This window comes from Pristis pectinata, chromosome 1 (genome assembly GCF_009764475.1).
Source record: "Pristis pectinata isolate sPriPec2 chromosome 1, sPriPec2.1.pri, whole genome shotgun sequence".
NCBI lineage: Eukaryota > Metazoa > Chordata > Chondrichthyes > Rhinopristiformes > Pristidae > Pristis > Pristis pectinata.
Genome location: NC_067405.1, coordinates 16,684,283 through 16,698,742, shown reverse-complemented (window position 1 = coordinate 16,698,742; position 14,460 = coordinate 16,684,283). Strand labels below are relative to the sequence as shown.

The following is a 14,460-nucleotide window of genomic DNA, read 5'->3' as shown; positions in this document are numbered from 1 at the left end:
GATTTTACAGTGCATTTTATGAACTAGTGCTAACATTGCACAAGGCCAGGAGATCTCATTAGTAAAGTATAGGGTTTGGGGCAATTGTTAGTTTCTCACCACTTTTCTTCACTTTTTGCCTTAAATGAAGTATTGAGTTTAAACAGAAGTACAATTCTATTCAGATGGGCTGTGCCCAGGTACTTTATTATACTGGCCATTACTTCTGTTGGATAGCAAGTGTTGCCATCTTCAACTTACATCCAACAATGGCTACTGGACAACAAGCAAGAATCCCATCCAATTTTATTTATTCTGCTTGGAATTTCATTAAAAAAAAATAATTTATTCAGTCAATGTGAATGTTGCTGGCAAGGGTAGCAGTTATTGTTCAGCCCTAACTGCCTCCTGAACATGGCTTGTTAGGCCATTTCAGTGGGTGCTGTCTGTTATTCAGGATATAGATAAAAACGGGTACGTTGATGCAGGTGGAGTCAAATATAATTCAAACCTGGTAAAGAAGGCAGACTGCATTTCCTGAAGGACAGTAGTGAAATGCAATTAAGCAAAGGTTACATTCAAAAGAGTGAATCAGCCAATGAACAAGATGAGCTTTGCGAATGCTGTAAGCTGCTGAATTTCAGCTTGAGCTCACTGGGAGCACTCTTGACCCTGAATCAAGAAGTTGCAGGGGTCACATCTGCATCAGAAGTTTGAGCAAATTCCCCGTGCAGTATGGTGAGAGTGCTGAACTGTAGACAGTGCGGTGTTTGGATGTGGCAGCTTGCTGAGGCCTAGTCCTCTGACTTGGATTTGAAAAACATGAGGCTATTTTGAGAAAAAGAAGCAGATTCTAGCTGGGATTTCACTGCAGTCCAGCAGACTCCAGCTGGGATTTCACTGCAGTCCAGCAGACTCCACTGCAGTCCAGCAGACTCCAGCTGATTTCACTACAATCCAGCAGACTCCAGCTGTGATTTCACTACAGTCCAGCAGACTCCACTGCAGTCCAGCAGACTCCAGCTAATTTCACTACAATCCAGCAGACTCCAGCTGTGATTTCACTACAATTCAGCAGACTCCAGCTGTGATTTCACTACAGTCCAGCCGACTCCACTACAGTCCAGCAGACTCCAGATGATTTCATTACAATCCAGCAGACTCCAGCTGTGATTTCACTACAATCCAGCAGATTTCACTACAATCCAGCAGACTCCAGCTGTGATTTCACTACAATCCAGTAGACTCCAGCTGTGATTTCACTACAATCCAGCAGACTCCAGCTGTGATTTCACTACAATCCAGCAGACTCCAGCTGTGATTTCACTACAATCCAGCAGACTCCAGCTGTGATTTCACTACAATCCAGCAGACTCCACTACAGTCCAGCAGTCATGTTCTTTCAGTCAAATAGATTCCACTTATCTTATCCATACAACCCTGTAGATTCCAACTCTGGTCCCTATAATCCAGTCATGATGTCCCTACAGTCCAGTCATGATGTCCCCACAATCCAAAAGATTCCAGCAGTGGTCCATAAAATGGATTTAAACTGCAATATCTCTGCAGTTCAAAAGCTGTGGAGCCTATACTGAACAGATTCCAGGTATGATGCACCCCATGATGTAATTGATTGGTGATGCTCACTCTCCAGTGCTATCTATGAATAATGGCCACAGATCTTAGAAAGATCACGGTCAGTGGATAAAAAACTCCAGCAATCTTCAGGCAACACTGAAGCTAAATTAATGCCTCCCCCTCATCCCTCCATTACCCCTTCCAGAAGAAAGCATACCATTCCTTGGACATCCTAAACTGGCTACGTTTGCTGCAAATTCAAAGCCATTGCAAGCCTTGAAGAATCAAAAGGATTTTGGAAAATAAGTGTCAGCTGGGGGAAATCTAGTAGACAGATCTGGTCTTTGAAATGACCAGAGATTGCCAAAGAATTCCCTATCCTTCAGCTTCTGAGGAAACATTTGCTAACAGCCATCAAGATTTGGAAAAAGCTCTCAGTGAATTAGCAACCGAGAAAGCTTAGGGCAAGATGCAGTGACCCTAGAATCCAAGAAAACAAAACAGAAATCATGGGGACAGAGCTTCAGTTTCTCAGCACAACCTGTACACCTGCACTGAATCAAAATCATTCAATAACTCTTTCTTCACAGCTGAAAAGGGCAGCAGTTGAGGGAATTCAGACTGTGTTCAAGTCCAAGAAATTGTAAACCACTTCCTGCATGGTCTAAGATGTAACTGTTGATTTCTGCTTTATTTTATTAGTGAAATCTACATTGTAACTGTTGACGGAACATATCTAAAGACAAGAGCTGCATTTATTTAGTGTCTGGGACATCCAATTAAATGATTTTGAAATGGAGTCAAGTGGGAAACGTATCAATAAACTTCCACAAACAGTAACGTGCTAATGATTACATAATCTGCTTTAATGATATTGGTTGAGGGTTCAATACATGCCAAGAAACAGAATTAATTCACTTTTTTTTGCACAATAAACCTACTTCCTAAGTGGATGCTCATGAAAGCACCCTTCCACAAACACACAAGCATTACTCCAACAATATATGGCACCTTTAATGACACAAACCACTTCACAGGAGTGATACCAAACAAAATTTAGCACTGAGTCACATAGTGAGACAATGGCACAATGTCGTAAAGCTCATTCAAAGCGGCAGGTTTTAAAGCACATCTTGAAGGAAGAATGAGAGCTAAAGGCAGATAGAATGAGGGGAGAGCTAAAATGAAAGGAAGAGATTTAGGAATAAACTCCAAATTTCAAGGAGCCTTGGCATCTGAATGCATGGAGGGCAAGTAAATTAGGGATTGATCAAGAGATCAGAATCAGAGCAGGGCAGAGATCTCAAAGTAGTGCAGTGCAGGAGATTAGAAAGACTGGGAGTGATTCCTGGAGGATATCACTGAAAAACAATCAGAAACTGAAACCATGATTAAATATTTCAACTTCCCGGATGAGCAGAAGTAAAGGCATGCTTTCTGATACTTGGGCATAGACCAAAGTCAGGAACTGATGGATTCTTATGGTTCAGTCCCAGATTTGGCATCACAATTATCTGATGAGCCATCGGGAAGATAAGAGAATCCAGTGTGACAGAAAACAGAAAGAGGTTGCAGTAAATGATGTGTATTTTAAATTTAAATAAATACACCATTCCTTCATTTTGCATTGCAACACATGAGGGAATCATTGCCACTCAAGGTCACCAGCAGCCATTTAAGTTAAATCAATTCAAGTTAGCATAAGTGTACTTCAGCAACCAAACAGCTCTCCACAGCAGGAACTGAAAGATCTGCCAGACTTTCTTGCATTGTCCTGAACACAAAGAACTGTGTTGATAGACGCTGTGTGGAGAGTTATCTGGATCTTTAAAACTGATGGCCTTTCATGTGGTACTTGTCGAGAGAACTGTCAGTAATAAGGACACATGGCAGCTGCTTGTAAGGATATCATAAACAATAATGTGGTGAAGCCACACTGCATAGCATGCTTCGGTCATCTGCCGGCCAGTAAATTCCTCTCCTGCATTTTGCTGGAAGCTTGACACACAAGCCAAGGTAGCGAGCACAAATGTTCATATGAACAGTTTTTAAAAAGTAGAATGCACAGCATTAAAAAATAACTTATATTTATGAAGCACTTTTCATAACATTGGGATGACTCAAACTACTTCACAGCCATTGAAGTGCTGCCGGTTACTTTACGAAACTTTAATTATAGCTTCTCCAATAATGAACAGATTATGGGGGCACTAAAATGCTGAGGCAGGAATTCATACACAAACAGGAGTACGTCACCATAAGCTTGTTTTTGAAGATTCCCTGTGCATTTTCAGTGAAATTGCCAACATGTTCTTTTACTATGTCCCTACTCAGAACCTCCGGAGGAATTCCTATCTTCGGCATTCTGGATCTGAGCTAAGAAGGTTCATTTTCGACCATTTCGATACTTTTCGTAGTTCCCAATTTGGGTGAAGGACTAGCTGAATAGGCAAAGGAAATGCAACACCTCAGCTGCAAGTCAGATGATTCAAAAGTTAACAAAACTTAAGGGTGTTATATTAACTACACATGACATGTGGGACTGGAATGCACACTTTTCAGATTACCTGCATTCAAAGTGTCAAAACTTAGCAAATAAAGAATTTGTCCATCAGAAAATATTGTACAGATAAATATTTTAAAGAAATATTTTGATAAAAGACACTCACATTTACATAACTCGTACCATTTTCTCTCAGAAGCATCGGAAGAGTGACACAGTGTTCTCTGTGTCCCGAAATGAGGGTCCCCTTTCCTCGGTGATACTTTAACTTAACTGCAATTTAACCCAATAGGCTGAGAATGATTTTAGTGCCATTGTACGAAAGAGCCCAAGATTAAGTTTCTGGGGTTTTGTCCTATTTAAACTTTTAAGACGGAAAACAACAGGTTTCCACAGGAGTGAAGAAAAAGAATATCTGATCAATAATCCCTGACAAAAGTGAATGTGTGAGAAACGCAACATAATGGTGTTCCTGAAGATGAAAGTGACATCCTGGTCGTCGATTTCAGAGGGAGATGACCATAGCTTTAGGCTGTGAAAAAACCTGAATAGCCCATCATTTCTTTGCAGTCTTTTCATTCCCTCTGGCCTGACTGCTGGAACTCTTCATTGAACACAATAGCAACCACACTAAATCTTTCTTCTTATGCAAATCACTGCCATCAAGCCCTCACACCAAATAACTTTCTATGAAGCTACAGTCACAGAAACCATTGGGCGTTTCACGACAAAATCAAAAATAATTGCTGTAATAATAATTAAAATCGCCCCTGCTCTCTAAATCCCACTTCAGGTTACTCAGCAGCACCGTGCCAACTCAGATACCCTCCAATGCCACTTCTACCCTTCTGCATTACTTCTATTTACCCCACACAAAGCTAATGGACATTATCAATGCATGGTAACAGATTCCTCCTCATCTCCACAATAGATGAACTGTTTAATTATTTTGCTAATGAAAGGATAGCACTGCATTATTTTCAGCCTTGCAAAAATTAAAACGTTCAGTATGTCTCTTGCAATTTGGTTTTTGTAAGTCGTTGCTGCCCATGTTGGATAACCTGACAGCCTTTATTGTTCACGTCACTCTAAAATCTGGATCAGAGCCCATGGAAAAAGAATACAATATCTCAGAAGCAATCTTTCACACACAGGTGTGAGAATTTTGTTTTACACAGAGGTTGGGCATGGCTTGGAATTTTCTGCATTTAAAGGTGGTGGAAATAGAATTAATCAAGGCTTACGAAAGGGAATCTTATAGGCACTTAAGAAAAATTCATTTGCAGGAGGATGTGGAAGGAGCGGGAGAATGGGACTGACAGAATGGCTCAATGTGGAACTAGAATGGGCTTGATGGACTGAATGGCTTCTTTCTATGATTCTACATATTCCTAGAGTGTCCGTCAAATGGCACAAATGGATCCCTCAACAACAAGGATTTTTTTGACATTAATAAATCCCTAATTACTTTCCAGACAGATGTAGGTAGATCACTTTCATTGAGGAATAAATAAACTGTTTTTGGTTTTCCCAATATTTCATTGAAGAAGTTCTGTCTCATCCAAAACTGGTTATTAGGATAGATAACACTAGAAACATGAAATGGCTATAGAGTTAAAGGTGGGGAAACTCATTGGCCATTACAAAAATACAGCTGGATCCTCATCCCAAGCCAACAAATGATAATTCTGGGGAAACAAATAAGCTGATAACAGGACTGATTTCACTCTTGGGGTACTCTGGTTTGTTGACCTTGTTGTGACTTGTAGACTTGGAAACAGAGTGAGGACACTAATATGGAGAGCAGGCAATGGAGTCATATTAAATGATGTGGAGGGACTAAGGAAAACAAGGATGGAATTACATTGATCATGGTCAAAGAGTACCTTATCAATTACTTTCTTTGGAGCAATCTCATGTCATTAAGCATCAAAGGCACTGGATTGAAAAGAAAAAAAATGGAATGTTTAGACGAGTTAAGCTTAAAGCCAGGGGTCAACTGGTCCAGTGATATTAAAAAGACATCACATCACCTTTTCCAATGTGCCTGAAAATAATTAAAATGAAGATGCCTACACTATCTTGGATTGTGAACAGTCATTTTTAAACACTCAACATTTCCAATGAATTAGTTAAAGCATTTTTCTTAAAAGAGATTCCAGCAATGATAGTTTCTAGATAAAAGCAATGAACTTAAAATCAATTGAGCTATACGATATATGAAAATTAACCATTGTATTACTCAACAATGGAAGTAAAACTCTGGAATATTTATAATCAGAGATAAAATTCAAAATACTCAACTATGTTTAGTGCACTGGAAGTGCAGATAGTGTAGGTTTCATTATTTACTGTCAAAATATACCTCATATGCTAATTTCTACAGCCAGAAATAAGTGGTGCTCATATCAAAAACATCCCAGAATGACAGCTTAATGTACTTATCAAGGTTTTCTGGATAAAGAAACTGCCTACAAGCACTTAATCATGGTGATGAATTCATTCCTAAGATACAGTAAGGGGCAATATCATCTGCAAAATTATCCTTTAAGTTACTTTAGCAAAAGGGTAACTGGATCTGTCTGTGTACAATGTTAAAAATATTTGCAGACCTAGTGACCACTGTTAATGTGCAAAAACACATCAATATAGATGATGTCAGCAACAAATCCCCAGCACCACAGGGACCATATCCCCAATCCAAGTGACAGTCATCACATTCCAGGTGCCCGCATCAGTCATCACGTCCCCAGCTCCAGTGCCAGTCACCATACTTCCACCCGAGCTCAGCCCCATCCTACCAACAGTCACCACATCACCAGTGCTACTGTCATTCATTACATCACCACTGCTGCTATCAGCCACCGTATCCATTATGTTAGCAACAAATGATGTGCTGGAAGAACTCGATGCGGGGTTTCAACCCGAAATGTCGACAATTCCTTTCCTCCCACAGATGCTGCTCAGCCTGCTGAGTTCCTCCAGCAGATTGTTTGTTGCTCCAGATTCCAGCATCTGCAGTCTCTTGTGTCTCCATTGTGTTAGTGTCAGGGACCACATCGTCAGTGCTAGTTTCTGTCACCACATCCTCATCCAAACATCACTCCCCACATCCCCATCCAAGCGTCAGGTACCACATTCCCACTGCTAATGTCAGAGACCACACCCCTGGTATTAGCGTCAGTCACTGCATCACCAATGCTGGTGCTAGACAGTACATTCCCAGTGGCAGTCGCAATCATCACATCCCCATCATAGCAACAGTCACCACTTCTTCAATGTGTCAATCACGATGTCCCCATCCTTCTGTAATTCAGTCTATGTCCAATTTAGTGTCAGTCACCACACCCCCAGTGTGGATGTCATTCTCCACACTCCATACCAGTGTCATTCGGCACATTGCCAACCCAATGTTAGTCATCTGTTCCAGAATGCCAGTGGCAGTCACCACAACCCCAGTGCCAGAGTCAGTCAACATATTTACAGTGCCTGTGACTGTCACCACACCTCCAGTGCCAGTGGCAGTCAGCATACCCCCATGCTGGGTTAGGTGACTACATCACTCATGTATATGTGAGTACATCTGTTCTCCAGAATATGTTCAAACAGTTTTCACTGTGCCATTAGATTCCTAGCCTCCTGATGTGAATTACATGGTAAATTTAAGTTCTAAGTTCATAGAACAATAAAACTGAAGTCCACAGATGATTTAGAACATAGAACACTACAGCACAGTACAGGCCCTTCAGCCCACAACGTTGTGCCGACATTTTATCCTGCTCTGAGATCTATCTAACCCTTCCCTCCCACATAGCCCCCTATTTTTCTATCATTCATTTGTCCTTCACCTTGTAAGTAAGTCCACAAGACAATCGATAAGGGCAATTTTGTGCACCTTTAGCAGCGCATGCCAATGATTGTAATGACTCAGTAACCAGTTAAGAGTTTGCCCAGACAGACTTAGCAATTAGAAATGATGCCTGTGTGCCCTCCAACATGGTGTGCTTTCATCTCCTGGATCTTTCACCTTTAGTTCTCTGTCCGCTGTATACCCATAGCACTCCCAAAATTGGTATCACTTCTTTTGGGGACACGTGCATAGCCATTATTTACAGTATTGCCCTTCCCAAATAATATTGTTGCATTATTTTGGAGGCCAGTTGAGAATCAACCATCCTGCTGTAGATCTGGAGTCACATGATAGGCCCAACTAAGGTTGATAGATGTCCTTTCTTGAAGGATATTAATTTTTAACAATCTGGTAGCTTCATGGTTATTGTACTGACAAAAGCTTTTCATTCCACATTGATTTAATTACTTAGATTTTCATTCCCCAGATGTCATGGTAGAATTCATTACTTTTCTCTTGATCAATGTAACACTATGAGTCCAGCTTTCAGGGTACTTGGGAATACTACTTTTAAATATGCAAGAATGCCATTTAAAAGAGCCACTCAGTCGCTATAGCAGCTTGCTTTGGATCAAAGATTCATTATGGCAATGAGGGGACCATTCAGTTCATCAAGTCTGTGCTGGACACCAATAAGGCTTGCTAGTACTAATCTTCCTAAATAACCGTAAGATGTGACAACACATAAACTGCAGATCAAGCAGAAGAGGTAAAGGGGGATTTACTGAAGACTAAATATACATTACTGAAAAAAAATGAACCTTTTTGGGCTTGCAAGATAATTAAACCAATCTTTCCACATGTTGAAACTGTGAGTATTTAAAATACTTCTGTGGCATTAAGAACCACCAGTCATGCAAATTGCTTCAAATACACCATAAACTTTAAGAAAAAATACATCACAAATTGTAAACAAGAGTAAACACTGGTATCAAGGGTAATTTTTTATACACTATTGCCTGATGACTCTGTGAGAAGTGAACTGCCAGTTAGCTAATTAACCAAATTCCAGTTAACTGTATACTTTCAACAGAACAAGCTGATTAAGAGTAAAGAAGCAAGATGGCTCTGCATGTTTCATGTTATTTGACTTTATAGAATTTCCAATTCAAATTGGCCTTACGTCGCAGAATGATCCAAGAAAATGTAATTGTAATTCAGACAACCATATCTGTACATAATACAGTAGTAATTTCTTTCAATGTTCATGCAGACTGAGTGCTTGCTTAAAAACCTCATACTACACATACACCCCAATACAGCTTTATTAAAATACTACTTTAACCTTAAAAAGGCAATGCAGTCTTGAATGTTTTCCCTGCAAGCTTAAACTGCACACACAAAAAAAGCACATTTGGAAAACCACAGATGCCTTACAGCAATTCAAACTGATGCCAATAAAATGGAAGCAGTTGGATAATTTCAAGATTACAAAGTTTCTAGAAAAAAAGCTTTCATGCAATTAATCCAAAAGTTTTTTTTCCCTCAAAACACAGATATCTTAAAAGTAAAAGTTCTGGCAGCCTTATGAGTATCATTATGTGCCTCCATAATTGGACTGAGACCATTTCTCAAAAGACCACAAAGAATTTTAACAATACCCTGTGAGCATCTCAGACTGCACTGGAGGACATAGCCAGCTACTATCCTGCCCTGTCTTATATCAGTTAAATAAATGTATGTAAATATGTCCACATACACAGAAACAACGTATATTACAGTTATTGCATTGACATTATTCTGCGTTGGAGTACTGAAGTAGTATCTTCACAGATATACAGTCAGCAATCATCTTTCGGCTATTTTCAGGCAGCACTGTCCCTTTAAGGTCAAATCAGTGCGGCGAAGTTTTGTTCCCCAACTCAAGGGGGGAAAAAAAGCACCAGCTTGTACGGCCAGAAAGAAGAAACAGCATACTTTTGCAGCTGCAAACCCGGATCGTTCGATTTTAAGAAAGCGTGCAGTTCAAATCGGTTTGCTCTAGTAAAGTGTTGCCAAGACCTAGAATTAATTCCAGTACAAGATGGGAAAATGGATAATTAAAATAGTTTTACTCCTGTTGGGAAATGAATTTGTTATGAGCTTCACGTAACGCAAAACTCCCAGTTCAGCGGTGGGAGCAGAAGGCTTGGATGAAATTTGGGCTTTAAAAGTTGCAATATAGAACCCCCTTAGAAACATATAAAGGCGCCTCCTCATCAAGCTATGCAAGAATAGCAATTAATATTTGCGTGAAACAACATTATACCCAGAGGTGGAATCAGCAAAGAGACTGACAACAAAAAATAAAGTGACTGGAGTGACCCATCGAACATTTCCCTCCTTCCAGTGAGCCTTCCGCTCCACACGGACCCGAGTCCATGAAGCTTAGGAGAGAGAGACACACTTTCCCGACCCCCACCTCCAAACTCCTTAATGAGACTGGCGCCCGACACTCAACAAAATACTCGTCAAAAAATGGGATCAGGTTGCAAAGAACGAAAAAATATTTGGAATTCCATAAAAGGTAATCAGGACAAAAGAAGGCAGCGGTTGGAAAAGGAACAAGAACGAAGGGCAATTTGTTTGTAAACTTTTTGAAGCTGTTCCCCCCCCCCCCCCCCGAAGAGTCATAGTTTACTGAGAATCACAATTCCTCTCCCCACCCCCAATCAGTCAACAAGAGGCAAAAGTTTAGAAAAGAACAGAAGCAAAATGTAGTAAGTTGCAGCAATTAGGTGTGACTTGTAGTTAATAAAGACAGACAGGTATCGCACAGAACTCGAATCCTTAAAGTGGGGGGGGGGGGGAGTGCAAAACTTTACCTGGTTAGCAGTGAAGATTTTGGGGTAATCTGATCCGTGTACTTGGCTGAAAGGCTTCAAACTGCAAGAAATAACTATGCAAAAAAAAAACCCAAAAATAACCTCACATATAGAAGATTCTTTAAAAAGAAAACTACTGAAACCGTTATCAGCGAAAACAGGCTGCCAAGAAACAAAATTCCACACGTCAAAAGTAAAGCTCCCAAAAGGTCTGAAGTGCACCGAAGAAATCCGGGAGCCAGTCTCTGGGAGAGTGTGCGCTTTTAAGGACTGAATTCAGTGGCGGACTTTGACGAGTTGAGACCGCTGCTGGCGTGTCTGCCTGCGCCGTGATTCCTTGGACAAGATACACGCGGAAGAAAAAGACTTTCCTCTCAGCTCAGCTCGCGGAGAGGGAGGGCAATTCCCAAACTTTTCTCCTTTCTTTCTCTGTCCCCCCCTCTCTCTCTCTGTCCTACTAGCTCGCAGCTCTGATCAGAAAAAGCAGTCACTGAAATAGTGTGTGTGTGTGTGTGTGTGTCTGATTTGATCCTCTCCCTCTTTCTCCCCTGGTGAGTCCCAATCATTTGTTACTCAGGAGCAATTCGTTGCCAAAGACGGAGTTTCAGAAACCCGGGAATGGATTTGTGAGAGATTCCTTCAAGCTACTTTCCTGCACTTTGCTCTTCGCCTTCTTCCAAGCTGCGTCTTCTGAATGTCAAACTTGGGGTCTTATTTTCTCAAAACTTTATTTTTCCTGCAAACTTTTACATGATGCAAGAATGCCGACCAACATAAGTTATCCCATAAATTTGCCTCATACCTTCAGAGCAATGCATTTTTCCAATGTTTGATATTCTTTCTAAATAATTCATACAACTCTGGAATGAGATTTTAGTTCGATCTCAACACTGATCACCATCCATCTAAATTATTTTGTCATTATAATTACTTTGCACTGATTTTTGTTTTGTTTTGGGGGCTAATAAGTTTTCTTTTTTAGGCCAACATATTGAAATCTATATTTTCGAAGTTCATATGAAATCTGGGTTGTGTCTGCATTTCTCAGAAATTCCTAAAGTGCAGACTTTTTTTAACCAGGAGTTGTTCCTTCTTTCTGTGCTTTGCTGGCCTCTGGTGGCGAGTCGTTCAGGTGTTTGCGTTTCTAATCTCCGTTAATGATGGCAGTGGAACTCTCCCCTGCCCCCTGCAGTATAATCCACGAACATCCTCGCATTAGGAGGCGGACTGAACGGGTTCTGGGAATGGATATCAGATAAGGCACACTGCGGTGCGGTTAGTTTAACTAGGCACAATACTCGTTCATTTACTTACAATTGCTGTTCAGTTTGTGCTTACTAAACAAATTTTGGAGAATTGATCTGGACGAACAGTATGCAAGACAAGTTTTCACTATACCTCAGTACAAGTGACAATAATAAACCAATACCAAAACAAATTTGCTAGTAAAATGGTTTCAAAGTACAATGTCATGTCTTACTTCAAATTATGATATTACTTGTGGATTTTCATTTCTCATTGTGGGCAGAATTCAGACTGAAGATGTTATTTTGTTCATGCTGTTCATACTTACATAGTAACTTGGGGATACTCGTGCAGGATACCTTAAAGGTTAACCACCAGGTCGGATCAGTGGTAAAGAAAGCAAATGCTATGTTGGCATTCATTTCGAGAGGTATAGTGTATAAAAGTAAGGAAGTGTTGATGAGGCTCTACGGGGCACTAGTGAGGCCTCATTTGGAATATTGTGCGCAGTTTTGGGCCCCACATCTTAGGAACGATGTGCTGATGTTGGAGAGGGTTCAGAGGAGATTTACGAGGATGATTCCAGGAATGAAAGGGTTTACATATGATGAGCGTTTGTCGGCTCTTGGACTGTACTCACTGGAGTACAGAAGAATGAGAGGGGACCTCATAGCGACATTTAAAATGTTGATAGGAAAGGACAGAGTAGATGTGGCTAGGCTGTTTCCCTTGGTGGGTGAGTCCAAGACCAGAGGGCACAATCTTAGAATTAGAGGGTACAGTTTCAAAACAGAGATGAGGAGAAATTTCTTTAGCCAGAGGGTGGTGAATTTGTGGAATTCCTTGCCACGTACAGCAGTGGAGGCCAGATCAGTGGCGGCGTTCAAGGAGGAGATAGATAGATATCTAAATAGTCAGGATATCAAAGGATATGGGGATAAGGCCGGAAATTGGGATTAGAATAGGTTTTTTCCCCCATTTCTCATTTCTTTTTTCCCTCTTCCTTGGAGCAGACTCGATGGGCCGAATGGCCTGCTTCTGCTTCCTTGTCTTGTGATCTTGTGATAGTACCTTTAAAAATAAACATCAAATCTTTCAGAACAATTTTTTTGCTGTTATGTAGAAATGATTGGTACTTCTCAGGAGCATTTTAGTCACTGAAGTACTTGTAGTCACTTTGTAATCTGGGATTTGCACAAACAAGTTCCCATAAAGTGCAATTTGATAATGGCTAAATAACTGGAGGAATAAATATTTCCATATTCCCTTACAACATAGAAGGAAGCCATTTTGGCCCATCGAATCTAAACTGGCTCACAAAGCAATCCTGAGCCCCCACTGGAGACACCAGAGACTGCAGATGCTGGAATCTGGTCCGGGTGAAACGTCTTGACCCGAAACGTCAACTGCCCATTATCCTCCATAGATGCTGTCTGACCTGCTGAGTTCCTCCAGATCTTCGTGTGTTGCTCCTGATCCCCCACTAATTTTCACTGTAACCTCTCCTCCCCACATTCCCATCAACTCACCCCAGATTCTACCACTCACCTACACACTTGGGGCAATTTTCAGTGGCCAATTAATTTACCAACCCGCACGCCTTTGGGATGTAGGAGCAAAGCAAAGGAAGCTCTCGCAGGACACCTGGAGGAAGCCCACAAGGAGAACGTGCAAACTCCACACAGACAGTACCAGAGATTAGGTTTGAAACCATGTCACTGGAACTGTGAGGTGGCAGCTCTACCAGCTGCTTCAGTGTGCTGCCCACAGGGACAATTCCCTAGTTTTGAAATTGTGCCATGGGAGTTTTTACGTACATTTAAGGGGATGGATGCTTAATGTCTCAATTAAACGATCGTATCCTCGGCCCTCCCTCCATTATCAGCCTGGATTTGGAGTTCATGTGGTTAAATATTTAAAAACATTTAGAGTCACAGAGGTCATTTGAGATGGAAAATAAATACCCACATTGTCAGGGACATTCACATCCCAGAATATGTCGAAATTATGCACCACACTGCCTCTCTCCCCCATTCTATCTAATGTATTTTCTATTCTTTTTCCCTGAAGGCATTTAGATAAGATATCTTTATTAGTCACATGTACATCGAAACGCACAGTGAAATACATCTTTTGCGTAGAGTGTTCTGGGCGCAGCCCGCAAGTGTCACCATTCTTCCAACGCCAACATAGTATGCCCACAACTCCTAACCCATGCGTCTTTGGAATGTGGGAGGAAACCGGAGCACCCAGAGGAAACCCACGCAGACACGGGAAGAACGTACAAACTCCTTACAGACAGTGGCCGGAATTGAGCCCAGGTCGCTGGCACCATAATAGTGTCATGCTAACCGCTATGCTACCGTGCCTGCCCAATAAGAATAGAAAACGCATCAGATGCATCAGTAAGTTGCATATTCCGATTAGCCTCTGCCTAACAC

At 41.1% G+C, this 14,460-nt stretch overlaps 1 protein-coding gene across 2 annotated transcripts in view; it reads right to left on the bottom strand.

Annotated features, from left to right (window-relative positions):
• The window catches only part of gli2a (GLI family zinc finger 2a), a 374,584-nt gene extending 363,400 nt beyond the window's left edge, over positions 1-11,184 (bottom strand). For both annotated transcript variants that reach the window (XM_052013099.1, XM_052013121.1), the window contains exon 1: positions 10,775-11,184. The gene's annotated coding sequence lies outside the window, so the exon portion shown is untranslated. The remainder of the gene's footprint in view (positions 1-10,774) is intronic.
• Positions 11,185-14,460: the final 3,276 nt, after the last annotated feature.